The sequence below is a fragment of the Octopus bimaculoides genome, chromosome 4 (assembly GCF_046866305.1).
Source record: "Octopus bimaculoides isolate indiv1 chromosome 4, ASM4686630v1, whole genome shotgun sequence".
Classification (NCBI taxonomy): Eukaryota; Metazoa; Mollusca; class Cephalopoda; order Octopoda; family Octopodidae; genus Octopus; species Octopus bimaculoides.
The window spans coordinates 80,279,709-80,306,471 of record NC_142931.1 but is presented as its reverse complement, the minus strand read 5'-3'; the positions used below and the strand labels follow the sequence as shown (position 1 = coordinate 80,306,471).

The following is a 26,763-nucleotide window of genomic DNA, read 5'->3' as shown; positions in this document are numbered from 1 at the left end:
AGGAGCTAGAACAGATATGTGGTATATATAGAGTATGAAAATTAAGTAATGAAGAGCCAGTCACATCCAAGTGGAGGAAACCTGTAATACAGATAGAGAAAGACTAAATAAGAAATGGGCTTTAACTTGTAAAAACTGATCCCAAGAGGCTGTGCTTCGTGAAGGATAACAAAGAACTGCAACAAGTAGTGAACTGCAGTACTGAAGAAGACTCATTTAACCCATGCAGACACAGAAAGACAGATGTAAAATAATAAAATTGATGCTGGAGGTGGCGCTGGAGGTGGCCACATCAATGATGATGATGACGATGATAATGGCAAATACACGGACAGGAATAGAAAATGCTGAATGGGCTGTATGTTTGTAATAAAATATATGTAAATAAACATATATAAATACACATATTTATATTTCCATATTGGCATTTATATATTTATACAAATACACACATGCACACACTATATTTTTCTGGTCATATTTACATTCTCTTACATACACATACATACATGCATACATTTATATATATATATTGTATATATATATAACATATATATATAATATATATATAACATATATATATTATATATATATATAATATATATATTTATAATATACATATTATATATATATTATATATATAATATATATTTGTGTGTGTGTATATATATCTATGTATATATATATATAAATTATATGTATATTATATATATATCTTGAATATTACTGTTTAAAACATTAATATTAAAATAAAATATTTTGTCCTAAAATTAGTTCAAACAACTGAGGCAAAGCACACAAAACCACACACACATACACAAATACATGCATATACACAAACTCACACACAAACACACACACACACACACACACACACACACACACACATACATATCATGTAAATGCACATGCAATTAAAACACACATGCTAACAATTCCATTCAGTAATAATATTTACAGAAGCAGTTTAATTCCTGCTTTCACTGAAAAGCATTTTGTTGTTGTTGTTGTTGTTGTTATTTTTGAGTGATGGAGCTGAACTGACGGTATGTGATTAATATTGTTAGACTTAGTAAATATATTGAACTTCAAAGGCAACGGATATTGTGCATGTCCAACATCAAAATAGTAACCATTTTCTGAATTATGCACACAACTCCATGTACTAAATTGGCATTTTTATAATGAATGGAAAATCATTTGCATTTTATATTTAATGACTAATATATTTATAGGTTTTGGTCAGAGTTGGCACTCTCAATATTGTCTATCCACATTGCATTTTCACAAGATATATCATCATCATCATCTTCATCATCATCATCATTATTATTTTACATTCATATTCCATGCTAGTATAAGTTGAACAGTTTGATAGGATTGGACTAGCTATAGGGCTGTGTTAGGTTCCAATGTCAGTGTTGGAACGATTTCTAAGACTGGATGCCCTTCCTGACACCAGCCACTGGTACTTTATCCATGGCACCAGCACTAGTGAGGTCACCTAAGTAACTTGCAAAACAAGACCCCTTGATGGAGTGGGTGGGGTGCAGAATTGAGAGACATAACTTTGTTCTAGGTGTTGTGAGGCTAAAGTATAAGTGTTGGAAGGAACAAATGTCTTGCTGTAGAGGAGATACATGGCTACTTGAGCAGGAAAGGGAGAAAGAATGGTGGAAATGAGGTGACAGGGGGCACCCTTAAGTACAAGGTGGAGAAAATAAGACACTTCAGAAAGTAGAACACTTGAGTTTTCCTAAATCCCAGCACATTTGCTCATTTGTTGCCTCAGGAATTTGTGGTGCACCCATGAACCATAAAAGGTACACCTATTGATTATGTGTGGTACAGGTGTGGAGCATACAGCGCACACAATGCCAATGGATGAAAACATCTTTTCTACAACTTCATTCGATCGATAAGAAAAAGCTGTCAAATTTTCCTCAAATTGAATCTTGCTACCTTAGGAATAGAATTACATATCAAACATGCCATGTTTGAATAAAATAGATGGAATGGTGGATGGTTAGAAAGCTGATGATGCTGTGACATCTCTGTTGGGAATAAACAATATCAACAACAACAATAATACGCACATGCACACTAAAAAGTATTAAGATACTTAACTGGCATTACAACATGATTACTCACAACACAATAGAGTCACAACTATAAAATACTGACATCTAAACACAACAGTGTTGTTAAAACAGAATATTCATAATACAACATAACACAATCACTTTAACAGAATACTCACAACACATCAGGACATGGCCCCCACAACAAAATAGTGACAGCACAACACAGTCCCAACAACAGAATATTCACAACACAATGTAACATAGTCACTACAACAGAATGCTCACAGCACACAACAATCACTACAACAAAATAGTGACAACACAACACAGTCACAGCAACGGAATACTTATTACACAACAGAGTCACAGCAACAAAATACTAACAACAAAACACAACACCATCATTCACAACACAACATAACACAGTCACTACAACAGAAAGCTGACGGCACAACACAGTCTCTAGAACAGAATACTCGCAGCACAAAGCAATCACTACAACAAATCAGTGACAACACAACTCAACAGAGTCTCTACAAGAGAAAACTCACAGCACAACATAGCTCAGTCATTGCAACAGAATACTGAAAACACGCTGCAGCCACAAAACATAAACCATTTCAATAAAATACAAGATAATATATAAACATCTCTTTGGAGCCTCAAAATAGATTATGAATCTAATGAAGTGTCTGTGGCGCCATGGCCATTATAATTCTATAATGTTTACGATATCAGAGTCTTTTTAATCTCTGGCCCTCAGATCAAAATCTTTATGTAGTTATTCCCCTTTGATACATATTCCTCTCAATCTTATTGGTGAGATTGCTGTATTAAGATCAAAGCAATATTGGTGTTTTTATTCATATATGATAGCCATGTCTTTTATTGAAGACTCGTCAGTGTAGTTCCCGCTTTTGAATAAATTCAATTTATTTATTATGATTAAAAGGAAAACATAAAGTCAATATTTATTATCCTACTTAGAAAATATTGTTTGCTTGTTAGTTTGTGGTTTCTGTTGTTTTTCTAATTTTTTTTAAATTTTATTAATATTTAAACATTGTATGAGTGTGTATGGATGTGTACATAAACACACTAACAGTCAATCACACATACACATTCACCCAAGTATGTGTAAACATCATTTTCATTATTATTTAGCTGCTTGTTTACTTGCTAATATTATCACATTATACATACATACATATATATACATATATAAATATACATATATATATGTACATACAGACACAGACTCACAAATATACAAAATAGTATGCAAGATGAATTCTTGATTTATTGAAAACATCTCTAGTTCCAGAGAGGTTACACCAATTGCTCAGAAGCAGTTGGTTCCAGCTTCAAGTGAAAAGGGGAGAAAATCCCAAGAAGCAAGAATTTCTCCAAAATTAAAATGTCATTATGGAATGGACTGTCTGATTGTCTAAAAACAAGTGGACATGTTATCAAGTATGTTATTTAATATAAGTTTATTTGTCTTCGTTGTTCAAATAAATGCCATTGGTCTCTAAATTATTTCTTTTAGATCACGTTCATTCCATTTGTACAAATTCCTTATCTTTTATCTTTTACATGTTTCAGTCATTTGACTGCAGCCATGCTGGGGCCCTGCCTTGAAGAATATTTAATTGAATGTATCAACTCGATTACTTTAAAGTCTGGTACTTATTCTATCAATCATCTTCCAAGCCACTATGTTATCAGGATGTAAACACACCAGCACCAATTGTCAAGTAGTGGGAGGGGAGACAAACACAGACACACACACGCATATATATATATATATATATATATATATATGTATTCTTTCTGTTGAAGAGCGTAGCTCGAAACGTCAAAGACTTTCCGTATTCCCGAGCGTCATACTAATATATACTTTTGTTATTTACACCACCTGTCCTCGTCTGTTATTATTTGTATATTCTACTATATATATATATGTATATATATGAGACAAGCTTCTTTCACTTTCCGTCTACCAAATCCACTCACAAGACTTTGGTCAGCCTGGGGCTATAGGAGACACTTGTCCAAGGTGCCACACAGTGGGACTGAACCCAGAACCCTGTGGTTGAGAAGTAAGCTTTTTACCACACAGCCATGCCTTCACCTTATGCTATGAATGTATTCTATTCCATTGTATATATATCTAAGAGTCTCGTCTTCTGAAGGTAGAGTAAGGCTAGGACAACTGCTGTGCTGATGACAATTAACAAGGCAAAAATATGTGCACAGATGTTTTCTTGTTTTCTGATAACCAGACTCTACTTTTCTTTAATGGTATGTCAATTCTGGAGAATTCTAGTGTCTTGGGATTATCTTACTTTCTCATTTGAACTTGGTATCACCAACTGCCACTTAGCAACGGGTCTACCCATTTTGAAAGCAGAGTTGGTTTTTAAAAAAATCAAGAATCTGTCTTCTTTTCTATTATATATATATGGATCACCATCATTATCATTATCACTACTTCAAAATGGCCTGTGAACAAATGAGGATGCTTCTATATGACTTCTTATTCAATAGAAAGTGTGCACATACGCACACACATACGCACACATACACACACATATATATAACCAACAGTTTGTCACTAGTCATTGTAAAGTGTTCATATTTTAAGTGAAATTTCTATCAAAATTTCATTACTTCTTGAATGATATTATGGTATTTCAACTGGAAACAACAGACAGCATAGTTATATATGTTGGGTATTCATAGTTTATCTTCACAACTTCCACAATTTGTTGCATCTATTAAAGTTGAGATCAGTCAATCCCAATGGATTCCATGTGGAAGTGTTCTGATGTTTCTAATAAAGCTTCATTTGTTTGCCAATGTTTTCCAATAAATTCTGCTGAGTTATGCTTAGTTTTAATTTTTTTCTGAATTTTTTTAAATTGTAAAGGCAAAGTCAACCTTGGTGGAATTTGAACTCAGAGTGTAAAGATGGACAAAATTCCACAAAGCATTTTGTCCAGCGTGCTAATGATTCTGCCAGCTTGCTGTCTTCATACTGTTGTATAATAATGGTTTCAAATTTTGGGACAAGACCAGCAATTTCAGGAGAAAAGAGTAAGCCAATTACATCGACCCTAGTGCTCAACTGATACTTGTTTTACCGGCCCCCAAAAGGATGAAAAGGGAAGTCAATCTCAACAGGATTTCAACTCAGAATGTAATGTGTTAGAAGAAATGCTCTAAGCATTTTGATTGATATACAACCAAATCCGCCCGTTGTGATTTTATAGTGTTGTTTAATATTCATTTCAAATTTTGGCATAAGGCCAACAAGTTTGGGGGAGGGGGTAAGTCGATTACATCGACTCCAGTGCTCAATTGCTACTTATTTTATTGACCCCGAGAGGATGAAAAGCAAAGCTGGCCTTGGTGGAATTTGAACTCAGAATGTAAAGATGGACAAAATGTTGATAAGCATTTTGCTTGACATGTTAATGATTGTACCAGCTCGCTGCCTTTATAATGTTCTAGGATATTGCTTTCAGATTTTAGCACAAATCCAGCAATTTCGGGGGAAGGGGTTAAGTCAGTTACACCAACCCCAGTGTTTAACTGGTACTTATTTTACCGACCCTGAAAGGATAAAAGTAAAGTTGACCTCAGCGGAATTTAAACTCAGAACGTACAAGCGGACGGAATACTGCTAAACATTTTGCCTGGCACGCTAACAGTTCAGCCAGCTTGCTGCCTTTATAACGTTCTATGATATTACCACCAAGAGTATTCTGGTTCTTAAGTAAAGAGTTAGAATATAAATAGCAATGAGATTCACAACAGATTAACAATAAATAAATAAATAATAAAAATTCTGATAAATGCTAGTTCACTCTATCAAAAAAAATAAACAAAAAAAAAGTGAAAAATTTCAGAAATATTTACATGCCAGGGGTTAAGAATCTACAAAATTCTTGACAGATATTTTTACTATTTTTCAAACTTGCTAAATTGTTAGAAGCCAGCTAAATATGTTTCCGTAAATATGAAATAATTCTATAAAAATTCTGTTATATATATTGACACAAGCGCACAAAATTGAACATACTATCTACCATCAGAACAGATATAATCACAGACATATACATGAAGAACTAGATTAGAGATAGCCATACCAAATGTATACATTATCTTTCTAGTTTTTTTTTTCCTTTTTACCAAAAGCAAAGTGATATAACAATAGATATTTTCCGTTCTTTCCTCTCTCACTCACTTTCTCTCTCTCTCTCTCTCCCTCTCTCTCTCTCTCTCTCTCTCTCTCCCTCTCTCTCTCTCTCTCTCTCTCTCTCTCTCTCTCTCTCTTTCTCTCTCTCTCTCTCTCTATCTATCTATCTCTCTCCCTCCCATCCAATCGCTTTCTCCTCACTTTCTTTTCCTGAAACACACATACACACATGCTCAGAAGCAAGCGCATACATAGATATATATGCTTGCATACTATTTGCTATTTATTGTATAAAAAAAAACCTCAAGTATATTGCACCAAAAAGATGAGAAGAAAGAAATATTCAAGAAAAGAACAGGTCTGAAAAGATTTTGTACATCTTGTACTGAGTTATCTGAAATATCTATTGTTATTTGATTGTACAAATTATTATCATTATCATTATTATTATTATTAATATTATTATTAATAATAATAATAATAATAATATTAATAATAATAATAATAATAATAATCTTTTCTACTCTAGGCACAAGGCCCGAAATTTCGGGGGAGGAGCCCAGTCGATTAGATCGACCCCAGTAGGCAAACTGGTACTTAATTTATCCACCCCGAAAGGATGAAAGGCAAAGTCGACCTCGGTGGAATTTGAACACAGAACGCAAAGACGGACGAAATGCTGGTAAGCTAACGATTCTGCCAGCTCAATAATAATAATAATCTGTTCTACTATAGGCACAAGGCCTGAAGTTTTGTGGGAGGGGACTAGTCGATTACATTGACCTCAGTGCTCAACTGGTACTTATTTTATCGATCCCAAAAGGATGTAAAGGCATTGTCAACCCCAAGTGGAATTTGAACTCAGAACCCTAAAGACAGCTGAAATGCTACAAAGCATTTTTTGTGCAGCATGCTAACAATTCTGTCAGGCTGTTGCCTGGAGGAGGAGGAGGAGGAGGAGGAGGAGGAGGAGGAGGAGGAGGAGGAGGAGGAGGAGGAGGAGGAGGAGGAGGAGGCTATCATACTATTAATTGTAAGAGCGTTAGAGACAGTGATGGACAATATTGCAAAATGGATAGAAAATATCAGAATAGATTGTGAGTGAGTTCTATTGTAATGAGTTTACTTATTGAGAACAATTAAAATACTACAATGGTTACGCTGGGATTTGATTGACTAAAATGAATGGCAAAAAGGCAATGGGAAGTTGACAAGTTGTAACCTGCAATCAAAGCAAAAATAAGTGGCCAGGTTATAACAACCATCCTGAGGAAAAAAGCAATAAAAATAATAATAGCAGTAATAATGGTTTCAAATTCTGGCACAAGACTGAAAGTTTTTTCTGGGGAAGGAGTAACTCAATCACATCAACCTCAGTCTTCAACTGCTTCTTATTTTATCAACCTCAAAAAGATGAAAGACAAAGTCAACCATGGCAGAATTTGAACGCAGAATTAAAGACAGACAAAATGCTGCTAAGCATTTTGCCTACTATGCCAGCTAACCACCTTAAGTAATAATAATAATGGTGGTTTTAATTTTACCATGAGACAGAAATTTTGGTGGAGGGGATGAGTTGATTACATCAACCCATGTTTAACTGGTACTTATTTTATTGACCCCACAAAAGGATAAAAGGCAAAGTTGACCATGGTAGATTTGAACTCAGAATGCGAGGATTGATGAAATACTGCAAAGCATTTTACCCAGTGTGCTAACGATCATGGTACCTCACCACCTTAGTGATGATGATAATAATAATAATAATAATAATAATAATAATAATAATAATAATAATAATAATAATAATAATAATGATAATAATAATGATGATGATGATGATGATGATGATGATAATTGAAATTGCAAAATCCTGTGGAGTGCAATTATCCACTTCGATCACCCAACCAGACATCGGAAACCAGACATTGTTGTGGTGAATAAAAAAGAAAGAAAATGTGTGATAATCGACATAGCATGCCCCAGTGACAACAGGATCAATGTGAAAGAAGAAGAAAAAATAAACAACAATGATGATTTGAAGTGGGAAATATGAAGGTTGTGGTCAATGAAGAGAGAAGACATGATACCAATAGTAATTGGTGCATTTAGAAGTATCAGCACTCAACTACCAACATGGCTGAAAAAAGATTGGTGCAAGTGTGACGGTAAGAACACCTAAAAAAGATCAACATTGCTTGGAACTGCAAGAATTCTTCACAGCGTTCTTGAAGCATGACCAGTAATCAAGTGTCACTTAGTCTACTGGCTGTGGACAGCTGACACTTTCCATATAATAATAATGTTAATAATAATAATAATAATGTTAATAATAATAATAATAATAATAATAATAATAATAATAATAATAATAATAAAATGCCCTGATGCAGTACCAGGGGCTACAACAGGTATTCTGCTCAATACCACAGGTTTACATGTCAGTTGCTTGAGCATGTCCCTTAGTGGCTGACGATATGTGCATCTCTGATCATGAGCAGAAGTAGTTGGAGAGTATCATAGTCATGTGTTGAGAGGAATTCTTTGAGGTTTGGATAATTCAGCTTTGGAAACATGGGTGTTTTGTTCATCATCCTTAAACAACCCTTATTCAAGGACCTTTTAAGCAGGATGGGCTGCTTGACCTGAAGAAAATTCTAACTGGGCCCCCACCTGTAAGGTCATGTGCTGTTTATCTTGATATGAGATGACTATGTCATGCACATATAGTTGAAATGCATGTGCCTCTGGTACCCTTATCAGACAGGTAGTCATGATGGGTATACTGGGCTTCGTATATTTTACTCCAGTGTCACTTTGATGGCATGCACTGCTCTCTCACTCAATAATAATAATAATAATAATAATAATAATAATAATAATAATAATAATAATAATACCAGGACTTACAAATATATATAACATACAGAAAATTGCACTACTAGGTACTGCACACATTCTACGCAAAACACTTTCAATACAGTAAACATAAGAGCACCACAGCAAACCACAGCACATACCCAAGGCGCACAGAGCTGCGCTCGGTAGTGAAGTGAAAGCTCGTTATAAAAATAAAACTACTGAACAATAATAATAACAATAATATTGATAGTAATAATTGTTTCAACTTTTGGCACAAGGCCAGCAATTTTAGGAAGAGTGGACAAGTCATTTACATCAACTGATACTTAGTTTTATCTAACTTGAAACGATGAACAGCAGATCTGACTTCAGCTGTATTTGAACTCAGAACATAGAGCTGGAAGAAATGCCATTAAGCATTTTTTCTGATACAGAAACAATTCTACACATCCACTACCTTATAATAAGAAGGAAGAGGGGAGGGGAGGAGGAGGAGGAGGAGGAGGAGGAGGAGGAGGAGGAGGAGGAGCCTTTCGTCCATTTGATTCCAGGATCACAAAGAAAGAGGACAAAAAACAAAACCAAAAAAAATACAATACTTTAAAACTTGAAATTGCAAGAATTAGGAGTATGGAAACTGTAAAGGTTGTGCCTATAATTATTGGTGCCTTAGGAATTGTAAGTCAAGATGTAAACAAATGGTTGAAGGATATTCAAATAGAATGTCCCACAGAGCTTCTACAGAAAGTTTGCCTCTTAGAGAGAGGAAAGATTATTCGGTGGGGTTCTAAGCACTTGAAAGACTATTGAAAACTTGTGGATACTAAAGGTTGCAGGTAGTAACCCACTACCCACATAAATCCCACCAGGAAGAAGACCAAACCTGAGTCAACTCAATAATCTTTTCTATTATAGGCATAAGACCTGAAAAGTCATGGGGAGATACTAGTCAATTACATTGTCCTTGGTGTTCAACTGAAACTTATTTTATTGATCCCAAAAGGACGAAAGACAAAGTTGACTTTGGTGAAATTTAAACTCAGATCGTTAAGTCAGAAGAAATGCTACAAAGCATTTTGTCCTACATGGTAATAATTTTGACATCTCACTACCCTGCCACAGGGGCATTGAATGTAGCAGTACTTTTGGAAATACCATGGTTGTGTTGAAAACTGTAAGGTGACTGGAATATTATGGAAAACCATAAGATATTTAAATAGAAACATTATTGTTCCTAAATCTCTTTACAAGAGATATTCAGTAGCAGTACTTTAAAGTAAAGGTTATTTGCCAACCTAATGTGGCAATCCCTGTTGGGATGAATACTACTGTTGTTTAACCCCAGGAGGCATCATTTCCAGCTGACTATATGACACAACAGTAGCATTTGGATACAGATTGTGTGTTATATAACCAGCTGGAGAAGATGTCTCCTGGGTCTAAAGAACAGTAGCATTCGTCCCAACAGGGACTGCCACATTAGGTTGTCAAATAACCTTTACATGAGATATATAGTTTCGTTTTAAACTATATTTTGCTTGAAAGATTTAGCTTCTTTTGATGATATAAAAGTCCAGATAGGATTGAATGAGCATCCCTAGGTGATAACACCTCTGAAAACGATAGCTCTTGTTATACATTTATCACCAGTTGTACCTTGTGAGTTGTAATCTATTATTTTACCCTGTACGTCAACCAGTAAATGTTGACTATAGAATGAAATGAAAGACATAATCTACTATAATAATACTCTTGTGTTTTTGTCCATCACAGCATATGAATGAGAAAGGAAGGGGTGATATCAAACTGGAAGTGGAATGGTGAACATTCAATGCCGAAAAGAAAAATCAAACAGCATTTCAACTCTGTGTCAGTATATGTGTGTGCATGTACAAGGGAAGTATGTGAATATTTGTATCTGTGATTATTATATGCCTTATTTATATATAAAATACTACAATTAGCCATTATTTTGGATGGCACGGGGCCAGCTAGTTTGGTTATAATATTCAACTATCATACAGCTACATTGGTAAAGCTTCAATAAATTTTAATATGCTATATTCCATCCTTATTTTCCTTTCAGTGAAAAGTTTGTATGAGTAAATTTGAACCAATAGTTATAGTGAACAAAGTATAGTAACTTCCCACACTAAGCTGGGTATTCTAAAAACACATCAGTTACATAGGTGCAGGGAGGGGAGGGGGAAAATGTGAGATTAATTAAGATCAGTGATGTCACAAACTTTGCTTCATCTTTATATTCTTCCATCTCCCCCGCTCTTTTTGTGCTCAAATTTTTATATTACTTTCATCCACTTTCTCTTGCATGTTTACCTTAACCACCTCTCTTAATCAGGCTCTCCTATCTGTGAATCCTCTGTTTTACTTTCTCACTTTCACTCCTTCTCCTTTTCTTTTGTTTCCTCTCTGTCTATCTCTTGATTAACCCTACTATTTCTGTCTGTCTGTCTCTCTCTCTCTCTCTCTCTCTCTCTCTCTCTTTATCTTTCTTCCATATGCCATTATGAACGCCAATGTCACCATCAACACTTCTGCTATCACCGTTACCATATTATTCTATTTGAATTACTTCCCTTAGTGTTGAAGAAGAAGAAGAGGAGAAGGAGGAGGAGGAGGGGGGAGAGAGAGGCATAAGAGTTTATCCACATATAACTAGGAATGTGTTTTTGTTTGCTCTTCATGCTGATGAAAAAGATTGGAATCAGGAGGCTGTCTGCCAATGTTTTAGCCGTGAAAAGTTTTACGTTGCTTTAAATAAGACAAGAAACAAAAAAGTTAAACATAATATACTGATAAATAACAATGAAAAACAAGAAAGTCTTCATGAAAATCAGAGTTCTTACTATTAATATTATGATAAAAGAACTTTTGAAATGATAATTATTACCTGTAAACCTTTTAATGTTTTGTAACTAATTTTGTAATATTTTTGTAAATATAGTTACATCATTTTTAATTATATTTTTATAACCATCATTAAACTATAAAGTAGGCCAATAAAACATGTTATTATTAAAATGCTGTGTCTGAGTATTTATTTATTGCTGTCACCAATGTTTTCGCAGTTGACAGTTATGAGTTATTGGTAATGTTTTAGCATAAAATGTAATATCTTACTTGAAATATATTTCGCTATTAAACAGAAATTGCAAAGTCATTAGGTAAGAAATATGTTAATGATTTCACATACTATTGTGAAAAGACTATATGCCATTCTCTATAATTAATGGAAACTATCATCATTTTTGTAAGTATAGAGACACTAATAATACTAATAATAATAAGAGCACTGAGAGGGCAAACCTCCACCAAGGCAACACCAATGTCCTCTCAATGATTAGCCAGAGATGATCTTTAAAATGAGAATATCTGAAATAAACTCAACAGCTCTCACAAATGAGAATATTAAAAATGAACCCAACCACTCTCAAAAATTAAATTTTAAAAAATGGAAAAATAATCCAGAATCCTTGTCCAGCACCAGATCGATCCCAAAATTTAATCAGTTCGTGCCAGTCATGAGGCCAAACATCCCTGAAAGTTTCATCTGAATCCATCCAGCGGTTCTTGAGATATCTTGTCCATGGACAAATAAACAAACATGACTGAAAACAATACCTCCGCCTTCGCTAAAGCAGAAGTAATAATAATAATAATAATAATAATAATAATAATAATAATAATAATAATAATAATAATAGTATTCTTTTTTTACTAAAGGTACAAGGCCTGAAATGCTTGGGGAGGAGGCTAGTCGATTACATTGACCCAGTTTTTCACTAGTACTTAATTTATTAATCCTGAAGGGATGAAAGACAAAGTCGACCTTGGCAGAATTTGAACTCAGAACATAGCGACAGATGAAATACTGCTAAACATTTTACCCAGTGTGTTAACAATTCTGCCAGTTTGCCACCTTAACTAATAATAATGATAATTCTTTCTATTACAGGCACAAAGCCTGAAATTTGGGGGAGGGGGGATAGTCACTTTCATCGACCCCAGTACTCAACAGGTAATTAATTTATCAACCCCAAAAGAATGAAAGACAATGCCGACCTCAGCAGAATTTGAACTCAGAACGTAGCGGCAGACAAAACACTGCTAAGTGTTTCACCCAGTGTGCTAGCAATTCTGCCAATTTGCCGCCTTAACTAATAATGATGATGATGATGATAATGATAATAATAATAATAATAATAATAATAATAATAATAATAATAATGATAATAATAATAATAATAGTCACATGTATTGTCTTCACTGGTAGGTCACACATATTGTCTTAACAGGTACGTCACATGAATTGTCTTAATTGGTACATCACATGTATTGTCTTAACTAGTATGTCACATGTATTGAGAAGAGCATTGTTGCTGTGAATTTACCCCCCCCCCCCTTATTTTATTTGTTTACTTTTCTATTTTTAATTTTTTTCTTTTTTCTCTATGTCTTCCCCTTTTTCTCTTGCATATGACTCTGTGAATGAACAATCTGGTGTGTTTATTTTAATGGCCTATCAATGTATACGGTATGTTTCTCTGTCCTAGGTGTTAGGAAGACACTCAGCAAGAAATGGAAACAGAATTCAAAGAAGTTGTTAATAGTAATAATAATAATAATAATAATAATAATGTAGTCATCGGAACATCGGGTTCAGTACCACCCAGCCTGAAAGAAACATCTGGACACTTTAGAAATATCCTACAACCTTGGCATATTGCAAAAAATTGATTGTTTTTAGTACTGCATAAAGTACTGTCTGTCTGAGGTCCTTGTTGTGACTTGACAGACAGTGCAGACCCCCTGTATGCACAATATCTTCAATCTACAGCAACACAATATTGGATAATATGTAATGTCTTCAATAATAACAATAACAATAGCAGTAATCCTTCCTTATTTTGGCACAAGTCCGACCACCAAGAGGATGAAAGGCAAATCAAACTCAGCAGGATTTGAGCTCATCATGTACAAAAGTGCAAGAGAGGTCACTAAGCATTTTGTCATACTAATAATATACTCTTTTACTCTTTTACTTGTTTCAGTCATTTGACTGTGGCCTTGCTGGAGCACCACCTTTAGCCGGGCAAATCAACCCCAGGACTTATTCTTTGTAAGCCTAGTACTTATTCTATTGGTCCCTTTTGCTGAACCGCTAAGTTACGGGGATGTAAACACACCATCATTGGTTGCCAAGCGATGTTGGGGGGACAAACACAGACACACAAACATACACACACACACGTACATATATATATATATATATATACATGCATGCGATGGGTTTCTTTCAGTTTCCGTCTACCAAATCCACTCACAAGGCTTTGGTCGGCCCAAGGCTATAGTAGAAGACACTTGCCCAAGGTGCCACGCAGTGGGATTGAACCCGGAACTATGTGGTTTGTAAGCAAGCTACTTACCACACAGCCACTAATAATATGCTAATAATATGTTTAATAATAATAATGTGCTAATGATATGACTTCTGTTCTAGGCACTAAGCCAACAGCTTTAAGGTAATGGGGTCAGTTGATACCACTAACCCTAGAACATAACTGGTACTTTATTTTGTCAATGTTGAAGTGATGAAAGACAAAAATTCACCTCAACAAGATTTGAACCCAGAACATTAAATTAGAACAAGTGTGTGTGTGTGTGTGTGTGTGTGTGTGTGTGTGTGTGTGTGTGTGTGTGTGTGTGTGTGTGTGTGTGTGTGTGTGTGTGTGTGTGTGTGTGTGTGTGTGTGTGTGTGTGTGTGTGTGTGTGTGTGTGTGTGTGTGTGTGTGTGTGTGTGTGTGTGTGTGTGTGTGTGTGTGTGTGTGTGTGTGTGTGTGTGTGTGTGTGTGTGTGTGTGTGTGTGTGTGTGTGTGTGTGTGTGTGTGTGTGTGTGTGTGTGTGTGTGTGTGTGTGTGTGTGTGTGTGTGTGTGTGTGTGTGTGTGTGTGTGTGTGTGTGTGTGTGTGTGTGTGTGTGTGTGTGTGTGTGTGTGTGTGTGTGTGTGTGTGTGTGTGTGTGTGTGTGTGTGTGTGTGTGTGTGTGTGTGTGTGTGTGTGTGTGTGTGTGTGTGTGTGTGTGTGTGTGTGTGTGTGTGTGTGTGTGTGTGTGTGTGTGTGTGTGTGTGTGTGTGTGTGTGTGTGTGTGTGTGTGTGTGTGTGTGTGTGTGTGTGTGTGTGTGTGTGTGTGTGTGTGTGTGTGTGTGTGTGTGTGTGTGTGTGTGTGTGTGTGTGTGTGTGTGTGTGTGTGTGTGTGTGTGTGTGTGTGTGTAGAGTTAGGAAAGTTACTTTTTGATATTTAGCTACACCCCTTTCTGCTCAGGTGAACTTAGCCCTGATAATTATTTTAGCAAACTGTGGAAGGATGAAAGGCAAACTACTGGGTTTGATATAATCGATTAAAAACGTTTGAAGATAGTGTTCCATTATGGCTGAAGTCCAATGAGTGGAACCAATAAAAGAATTGATAAGGGATATATTGCCAATGGAGTAAAGGTATAAAGGATCATTTGCTGATTAGATAGAATTATTAATGCAGGATTGCAAGATGTACAGTTATTAAAATAGATAGATAGATACAGAAGAAAGATATAGGCAAATTGACAGAATTGTGAACGAGTCAGGTAGAATATGTTGTATTTCTTTTTCAAATACTGCCAAGGTTAGCTTTGCCTTTTATCATTCTGGCAGCAATCAATAATGTACTAGACAAGTACTGGAGTTGATTTCACTATCTCTCTCTCTCCCTCCTCCTCTCTCTCTCTTCTTCGCCCTCTCTCTCCTCTTGCTATCCCTCTCTAATCCCCCACTCTACTCTCTTTCTGTGAATTAGTTCTGCTGCACAGAACCCCCTCTTGTGAACTACTCACAGCTGTCTGCTTCTCCAGGAATGGTGAAGCTTTAAGCAAAGCTAGCAGCTTCTCTTCATAATCTCATAGTAAAAACTATGTTACAAGAACTAAATATGCATAAGCATCAAAGAGAAACAGAGAATGGCAAAAATAAACTTGTTACAAAAGGTTATAAGCCAGTCCTGGGAAAACTACGACCCACAGGACTTTCTAAATGGCATACCAAACGAAAAATTACTTTGAATTTTTTTAGTAGTGCAGTCCACCTGATGATATTTCTTATGTGGTCTGCTTCTCAAAAAAATGTTGCCCATGCTTTGTTATAAACACTTTGGTAGGTGTAAACAAATAAAGAGTGCTAACATGAAAAATAAAATGTTTGAAGAACAGAATATTTTAGCAGGTTAAAATATGAAATTAAATTAAAGCTGAATGACTGGCCTTTGTGCTGGTGGCACGTAAAAGCACCCACTACACTCTCTGAGTGGTTGGCGTTAGGAAGGGCATCCAGCTGTAGAAACTCTGCCAAATCAGATTGGAGCCTGGTGTAGCCATCTGGTTCACCAGTCCTCAGTCAAATCATCCAACCCATGCTAGCATGGAAAGCGGACGTTAAACGATGATGATGACGATGATGATGTTGAATATAAATTTGGACTCTAACACAATGTCATATAAGTTTTAAGACATAGAAGATGAATGCTAAAAGGGAATGAAGTCAGATAAATTTTGATTTTGTTTCTATCTTTTAGGTAAAGGAAATTTGTAAAAGCAAAGACCATGTTATGGAGCTTCACACTCTAAAAAGGATATCTGTTGGAACCACATACTCTGTGAAAAATGGCGAGAGAAATATATAGAAAGCAAAGAAAAGTGGTATAGCATGTTATTTAAGAAATGGTTGTAGAACTACTGTTGGAAGAAAATAGAAATGTTGAAATAGCTAAGCGTGAAAAACATATAGCACCAGAAGAGTTAAGAAGATGTATTTAAACAAAAAATAATGAGCAAGAGAGAGAAGGCATAAAAAGACAAAAAAATGAAGATTTTTTTCCATGAAACAGGAGAGAATTAATGTGTAGATGTGGATAAATCATTGTCACAAATAAAAAATAAATAATTTGACCTGAAGTTTGATACTGAAGCACAAATCTTTGTAACACATGAACAGGCTTTGAGAACAGACTACCTCACATTCCATATTGACAGAATTCCTGAGTCTTACTTCTGTAGAATGCATAGATAAATGGTGAATAATATGCAACATTTGATAAGTGAATGTGATACATTAACTAACAAGGGATGACAATATTTCATGGATCATGTCATTCGAATCATGTAACAAATATATTTTAGAAAAGACAGAGAGAAATGGTATAAACACCACCATTCTAGTGTAATTGTAACAAGACATCAAAACCCTTTCAGACTTTTGCCATCCAGTGCTGTCATAAACTATGGAATATGAAGACTTGAATTGCTGTTGTGGATAAAAAAAACATTGAGAAAACTAAAATAATTGATATTGAAATACCAGGTGACTGAAGAATTGGAATAAAGAAACAAGGAAAGGTAGAGACAATAGAAGCAATAGATTTCAAATATATGGTCACTAAAAAAGATACAGCATAGATTCCCTGGGTATGAAAGACCCCCACTAAACAAAAGATTATCTACAGTAGATATCTTACTCATCATCATATTCATCATTTTAAAGAAATGAATGAACTATGCAGTATTCGAGATATATAAGGTAAAAATTACACTCTATTTCAGTTAACACATCGCTAACACTTGTGTTACTATTATGTAAATTAGGGCTGACCCATCCAGTTCTATTTAAGTCTGAGTCAACAAGAAATAGTTAACAACTTGCAGCATTTCCTCATTGAAGAAACCAAATCAGGTTAAAACATCTTGTCTGATAATCCTCCACTAGTATTATGAACAATACCTTATGTTTTTGATATGAAAGTCTTTTTGAGACGTTTCACTGAAATGAAATATTACAGAGAGTACCATTGTATGTTGTACTTAATACTGGTTTGCATACAAAATATGTGTATACACATTGAGCATGTTAATCTAAGGCTATTTCAAAAGTGTATGTTAATTTAATTCTAGGCTGGATAGCTTTTTCACAAATCAGTAAAATTCTCATTTAATGATTTCTATAATGGAAAAGCTTTTTTCAACTTAGCTTAGAATGTCTAGGGTATTTGTCATTGAGAAGACCAAATCAGGTTGAAACACCAGTGTTCTGAGTGAAGCCCAGTGTTTTTAATACAAGTATTTTTGAGAAATTTCTCTGGGGCAAAATATTACAGCTAGTGTTACTGTATGTTAGTATACACATCATAATTGTGTAGTCACACTGGTATTTTGATAATTAGTAATTTCTTCTTTGTCTGGAAAATGAGTGGACAATGTGTGGTGGATCAAAAAAATATGAAAAATAGAGAGTTCAGTCTCCTCTACATGCTCACCAACAGAAAAATTAAGATAAAAGTGTATATTTATTAGAAACAATGTAAGCTTAGCATACACCATTCTACCATCTCTATCTATCCATCCAAAATGTCAAGAAATACTTATATTCACTAATCTGAACCTGTTTTAATTTTCATTGTTCTGGAAACAATAAAAGAGAATATCAGCTTCCTTAGTTTTATAATTTGTGCATCTAAGATAAAAAGAAATAATGTAACAGTTTGTCTTGACCCAGTTGAAATAACACGAGCGACTGAAGTCAAGGGAAACAGCAGCCAAATCTGCTTTAACCCTTTAGCATCCATATCACTCTGTCAGCAGTAATGCTTATTCATTCACATTGTTTAGAGTTAATCATGCATTATCTTGTAGCTTTGAGATTTTGATGGGGTAACAGTTAATTTTTAGAATGATATTGGAGGTTTAGTGTAAGACACCAGATCTTGTCAGTTTGAACATAAAACAAGTGCAATATGGCCTGTTTAAATGCTAAAGGGTTAATTCATACACTAATGTCTTTCTTTAAAATAAAGAAGATGCATTGAACATGGGAAATGGTCAAATGGTCACAGTTATAATGCATTTGCTCATAGATCTCCTTGGATCTAACCTGGATTCAATCAGCAACAACAACAGCGGTCATGAGAGCCACTGCATTCATCATCATCATATCGTTTAACGTCCGTTTTTCCATACTGGCATGGGTTAGACGGTTTGACTGAGGTCTGAAAACCAGCGGCTGCACCAGACTGCAATTTGATCTGGCAATGTTTCTACAGCTGGATGCCCTTCCAAACACCAACTACTCCGAGTGTGTAGTGGGTGCTTTTTATGTGCCACATTGTTGTTTGGAATGCTAGAAATAGCCTGAACATAAAAGGGTAAAAAGATCATCAGTCTACTTCTAAAATCCCCACTTTCACTGGCAATACTTTGTATTACATCACATAAGTTCTATGTAGTCTGTGTATTTCTTAATGCATGTGTGATTTGTGTGTGTGTGTGTGTGTGTGTGCACGCACACACATATACATACATACATACATACCAATTTGAGACAAAAGTTTTTTCAGATTATTACTGATGATTTTTGGCAACTTGTATCTCCATGTTATATCATTAATTTGAAACAATTTGTTCAATCACTGCTGAATTGTTTATTCTTTATTTTACAGCTTTGATAATGAGTGATGAAAAAAAAACTGCAATTAGACCCACTTTATGCTATCTGTGGAATAAAGGACTGACTGCAAGGGCAGCAGCAAAAGAAATTAATGATGTGGAAGGCCTAGGGACTGTCAACAAACACGTGGCACAAAGCTGGTTCAGATATTTCAAAGAAGGTGACACCAACCTCAAAGAAACCAAGGTCAGAGAGGTCTTGCTTGAAATGGCTGAACAATAGCCAAACACAAGCTCTCATACACTGTTGGCAGAACTTGGTCCTTCAGAAAGCTTCATTAATTGACACCTCTGTAAACTCAGCCTTGTACACAGACACTGTCAAAAAGCTCCTCATGAAGCTACAAATAAGTAAGCTCAACAATATATGAACATTTGCAAACAACGGAGGGCAAATCTTTGAAATGCCTGTTTTATAGCTGGAGATGGAAAATGGATGTATTTTTGTAATCGTGATAACAGAAATCAGTGGCTTCATCTTGGTCAAGCTTCAAAATCTGTTGTCAAGCAAGGGCAGTTTGAATAGAAAGTCATGTTGTGTGTTTGGTGGATTTTCAAGGTGATGTTGTTGCACTTTGAACTTATTCCAGGTGGTCATGTTGTGAATGTAAACCTTTATACTCCACAACTGGAGTGAGTATATGATGCTTTGAAACCCTGCTACCCAGCATTGGTTAATCAAAGATGCACACTCCTATAGCATGATAATGCCCCAGCACATACTGCCAGCATGACCAAATGCAAACTTAAGGAACTTGAGGGACTGGAAGTGCTGCCTCACCCTTCCTACAGTCCAGATCTTGCACCACCAGACTACTACCTTTTCCAAGCTATGACTCAATTCTTGCACAGACAAAGGTTCAGTAATGTGGATGAGGTTGAAAACAGGTGCCGGATGTATTTTGCCTCTAAACCAACCAAATGGTTTAAGCATGGAATTGAGCTTCTGGCAGAATGATGGCAACAGACAACAGAATATGATGGAATATATTCTGATGAATAAACACTTTGTAGGTAACTTGTATAAACTATAAATTAATGCTTGAAATATGAAAGTCTCTTGACTCAATCTGGTGTGTGTATATATATATATATATATATATATATATATATATATATATATATATATATATATATATGTATGTATGTATGTATGTATGTATCGAAAATGATAATATCTATAAACTTAAAGCTTATAAGCAATCACCATGTATTCACTAAAAAAATTGTCGAATATTGGGTTGTTTATGAAAGACCAGAAGTTGCTCATGCATACCAGCTGCCCCTCCTCACACTACCTATATTGTCCAAGGGAAAGGCAAAAAGAATACAGCTTGGCACCAGTGACGCTGCGACACATTTTTACAGCTAGGTGAACTGGAGCAATGTGAAATAAAGTATCATGATCAAGAACACAATACACAGCCTGGTCCAGGAATTAAACTCACTGATTGTGAGCCTAACACTCTAACCACTGAGCCATGTGCCTTAATTATAAAGTTCCGAGGATGGGACTACCAAGAAAATTTCGAGGACTTCCTGGAAAGATCCGAGAGTGAGCTACTGCCTGGAAAGTTCCGATGAAGGGTCTTCCTGGAAAGTTCTAAGGATTTTCTGGAAAGATCACAGGGTAGTTACTTCCTGGAAAGTTCCTGGATTTCGTGGAAAGATCCGATGATGGAACTTTCTGGAAAGTTCCAAGGGCTTTCTGGAAAGATCCGAGGGTGAGTTACTTTCTGGAATGTTCCGAGGATTTCCTGGAAAGATCCTAGGATGGAATTTCGTGGAAGGTTCCAAGGATGGGGTTTCCTTGAAAGTTCCAAGGATTTCATGGAAAGATCCTAGGATGGAGCTTCTTGGGAAGTTCCGAGGGTGGAGCTTCCTGGATAACTCCGATTATTTCATGGAAAGATCTGAGGATGGAACTTCCTGGAAAGTTCCGATGATTTCCTGGAAAGATCCGAAGGTGAGTTACTTCCTGGAAAGTTCCGAGGGGGACATCCTGGAGAGGTCTGAGGATTTCCTGGAAACATCTGATGAGCTACTTCCTGGAAAGTTCCGAGGATTTCCGGGAAAGATCCGACAGTGAGTTACTTCCTAGAAATTTCCGCGGATGGGGCTTCCTGGAAAGTTCTGAGGATTTCCTGGAAAGATCCGAGGATGGAACTTCCTAGAAAGCTCCGAGTGTGAGCTCCTTCGCGGAAAGTTCCGATGATGTGACTTCCTGGAAAGATCAAAGTATGAGCTACTGTCTGGAAAGTTCCGAGGATGGGTCTTCCTGGAAAGTTCCGTGGGTTTCCTGGAAAGATCCTCGGAAGAGCTACTTCCTGGAACGTTCCGGGGATTGGTCTTCTTGGAGGATTCTGAGGGCTTCCGATGATGAGCTACTTCCTCTAAAGTTCCGATGGTAGGACTTCCTGGAAATTCTGATGAATTCCCGGAAAGTTCCGAGGACTTCCTGGAAAGATCCGTGGATGAGCTACTTCCTGGTAAGTTCCTAAGAGGGTGAGGAAGGGTAGTAGTTACTTCCTGGAAAGTTCCAAGGAAGGGAAGGAATGGGAGGAATTACTTCCTGGAAAGTTCCGAGGAGTGGGACGAATTACTTCCTGGAATGTTCCGAGGAGGGGAGTAATTATTTCCTGGAAAGTTCTAAGGAGGAGTGCCCATCATGCTGCTGCAGAATTTGGATGCTCCAATAATGTGTAATGGCACTCACATGATAATCAAAATTTATACTCCCGTGTTCTATAGGCAACCATCTTGAATGGCCCGGCTGCTGGTCATGATGTTCTTATAACTCCAATGTCCCTCCCTCTCTCTGATATGATCTACGAGTTTAAGCGGCTTCAATTTCCTACCAAACTCTCCTTTGCAATGGCAATAAATAAGGCACATAGTCAATTATTGCAAATGGTTTGTTTAAATCTCATAGAGCAAGTGTTCTCCCACGGTCAACATTACGTTGGATGCTCCCGTGTTGGCAGACCACAATATCTATGCATTTGTGCATCAGAAGGGAAAACGAGAAACATTGCCTACAAAGAAGCGCTCCACTGAAAAGATGGCATTTCTTCACATCTTCTAATATCACCCCAGTCATCTGCCGCCTCAAAAGCTTTGTGCTTGTCATGCCAGCCAACGTAAGTCAATGACACACAACTTCACTCATTCACTCTATCTCTCTTTCTCACCCTCTTTCTCTCTCACATACACACACACACACACACACACACACACACACACACACACACACACATGCACGTCCATTTCATATATCTTTCAATTTCTGCTCTCTGCAAATAAAATTTTTACGAATACAACTGCTTACAAAAATTGGGATTAATGTATAATTTCTTTCTATGTTCATAATTAAATAAATGTATTAATGATTATACAGACGTTCAATAAAATAGCTCTCAGAAACAGACTACGTACAAATTCTTTCTTCACAAGTCCTGAAGCCAATTTCTGACAGGGGTGGGGTGATGAAATCTTCGTACAGCTAGAGGCTCCAATCGAAACAGGGGACCCGAAATGATAAGGTTTAGAAACGCTGTTATAGTTTATGCCTAATCGAAAGCGATCACAGCCACATCATCCAAACAGGCCGGGTGAAACCGGGTTTAGCTGCTAGTATATATGTATATATATATATATTCTTTTATTTGTTTCAGTTATTTGACTGTGGCCATGCTGGAGCACCGCCTTAAGTCAAACAATTTGACCCCAGGGTAAGCCTAGTACTTATTCTATCAGTTCCTTTTGCCAGACTGCTAAGTTACGGGGACCTAAACACACCAACATCGGTTGTCAAGCGAAGGTGGGGGCACTAATGCAGGCACACAAACATATACATATACATACACACATACGACAGGCTTCTTTCAGTTTCTGTCTACGAAATCCACTCACAAGGTTTTGTCACCCCCCAAGGCTATAATAGAAAACACTTGCCCAAAGTGCCATACAGTGGCACTGAACCTGGAACCATGTGGTCAGTAAGCAAACTACTTACCATACACCTATTCCTGTGATATATATATATATATATATATATATATATATATATATATATATAATATTATATTGTCAGTAAATCATAAATCCGAAAAAGAAGCACACTCTAAGTTATAGAACAGTAGAGAGTACATGTTCATATCTATCTTTATCTATATATGCATGCATGTATGGGTGTGTTGCTCTCTGCATGAAAAACATCAGATATGAAAGGTAATGTTTGTTGACATTTCGCTGTCATCAACTCATCTGCTGTTTCTACAGTTTTGACAACATGTGGAACAAAAAACTCTCACACACTCTATCTCTCCGGTTGTATACAGAGAAAGAGAGAGAAAGAGACCACACATGCATGAAGCAGTGTTACACATATTTATAAAATCACACATGTATGTATGTGTGTATATATGTATATATATACACACACACATATGTATGTTTATATATATTTTTATATGTGTGTGTGTGTATATATATATATATATATAAACATGCATACATCTGGATATTGGATATGTATCTATACATACATACATACATACATACATACATATATATATATATATATATATATATATATATATATATATATATATATGTGTTCCCATCAACATTTTATAATAATATAAATAATACTTTTTTGTAAAAATATAATAATACACTATAAAATGTTATAATGATACAAAAATACAAAGAAACATAGAACAAACATACAAATATGCATTGTATATTTTATGTAGCTACATTGATTTTATTATTAGCCACGCTAGCCAGGAAAGGAATTTTCTCTTTTAGGAAAAGAAACAAATTAGAAAGAGAAAAGAATTTATGGAAATCAATTTGGTAAATTTATCTTTCGCATTATTGGTTGTTTATTCAAATTGTTGTTTTTTACCTGACCATATTTTTAGTTTGGTTTTTGTTTGCCAATTACAATGCAATATATATGGAAAAACTGGGATAGGATTTCTTTTTGCTGTTTGCTTATGGACTGGAATTTTTTCTGGGTTTTTATTTTTTATTGTTGTAGTTTTGTCTTTGCTTTTTTTTTTGTTGGTGGAGTTGGTTTTTGGTTTTTTTTTTTTTTCGTTGTTGTTTGTTTCCTTGTCTTGAAAAATTCATTTCTACATGTATATGTGCAAATTTCGGAATTGAGTTGTTGAAATATAGATATAATCATTTATCCAAATACAGTAATCTATAGATGCAGGTGTTTGTGTATATAGGTTGTTATTTCTTACATATAATATGCTTGGAAAGTGTTCAATGTATTACATCTATGGATAAAATGTTGATGATAACAGTAGTAGTCGCAGTGATAACAATGTGATCATCACCATCATCATTATTTTTACATCCACATTTAAATGTTTACATAAGCTAAGTAGTTCTACTCCAACACAGCCTCTCACCACTTGTGGTTACTCATCATCTCCTTCATAAGCTTCAGTAAATCAAGATCATCATCCTTCATCAAATCACATCTGTTCGTTTCTTCCTTGGTCTGTTCCAGTCAACCTCTTCTACAGCTTCCTTCCACTTAGATTTTTTAGCACTTCTTTACATTCCTTCCCATCATATTTCCATAGGAAATGCATCCTCATATTGTCCGTACTAGAGCAGCCTTGTTGTCTTTCACACATTACTAGTTATCCCTTGTATACACCCAGTCTATGCATTTCTCTGTGGAGGAGCATGGCTTAGGGCCTTAGTTCTCAACCTTTTTTTACCTATGGACCACTTTGTTTACTATTTTATCCTGGCAGACTCCCACAGTTATTCAATGTTAAAAAGATAATTCTACCGATACATAGTAGTAGGCATCCTTCGGTCTCAAGAAGCCATGGATCTGCAACCAAAGAAATCACGTCAGCTGCTGATGGTGGCACAGCATCTGTTGTGGTTGTACAGGCCCACATGGGAGGGGCAGTCATGCACACAACAACTGCATTTGAAGGAGCTGTCTGCTGGCACTACTGGCTTTACCTTCCATTGAGTGCAATTTTCTTTGGTGGTGAGTTCTTGTCTTTCTTCCACTTCCTTCATCCCCTTTTGCAGTATTTGTCTCCAGTGTTGATGATCATTTATAAATACTTCTTTGAAAATTCTTATTTTTTATTTCACTCATTCATCATCATCATCATCATCATCATCATCATCATCATTTAGCGTCTGCTTTCCACCCAGGCATGGGTTAGACGGTTTGACTAAAACTAGTAGGCTGGAGGGCTGCACCGGGTTCCAATCCGATTTGGTATGGTTTCTACCACTGGATGCCCTTCCTAAGACCAACCACTCCAAGAGTGTAATGGGTAGCAGTTACATGACACTGGCATTGGCCACAACTACAATTTCAAAGGTTTGAGAAGACCTGTCAGGGCTAACTACAATTTCACTTAGCCCTGACAGGTCTTCTCAAACCTTTGATCATAGATCTGCTTGATCAACTAAGATAACAACAATGTGAAATACTAATCTTACCAACTCCCATTACCCAGGACTGGATAGAGAACTATAGAAGCCCTAAGCACTTAAAAGATTGTGTGTGTGTGTGTGTGTGTGCATGTGAGTGCTTGTGTGAGTGTGTGTGTGTGTGTGTGTGTGCATGTGAGTGCTTGTGTGAGTGTGTGCGTGTGTTTGTGTGTGATTCAAAATATAAACAATAATACACCATAAAATATATCTTCATTTTTCAAAGTGAAACAAAACTAACAGTTAAGATGTAAAATAATGTTTATTTTTATATACTTCCACTTTACTTATATTTGAAAGGTTTTCTTCTACGTTTTTTTTTAATTGCAAAGTCTTTGATCGATCTTTTCTATGATACAATGAACACTTCAAAATTATATTTACGATCATATAAACCACTTCAAATATTATTTTAGCAAGTTTAAAGTGATTTCTTTTGTGCCATAAACCATCTAACATTTCTGTTATGCCCCCTTCCCTGGATGCCCTAAGCACGTACTTATTTTGCTTAATGGTTAATCTTACACTGACATTACCCATAATGTCTCTTACACTTCTAAATCCAAACTAAATACTATATCC

The 26,763-nt window shown here is 35.9% G+C and overlaps 1 protein-coding gene across 2 annotated transcripts in view; it reads right to left on the bottom strand.

Moving 5' to 3' along the window:
* The window catches only part of LOC106883964 (beta-1,4-N-acetylgalactosaminyltransferase bre-4), a 1,203,892-nt gene that overhangs the window by 625,514 nt on the left and 551,615 nt on the right, over positions 1-26,763 (bottom strand). The window lies entirely within an intron of this gene.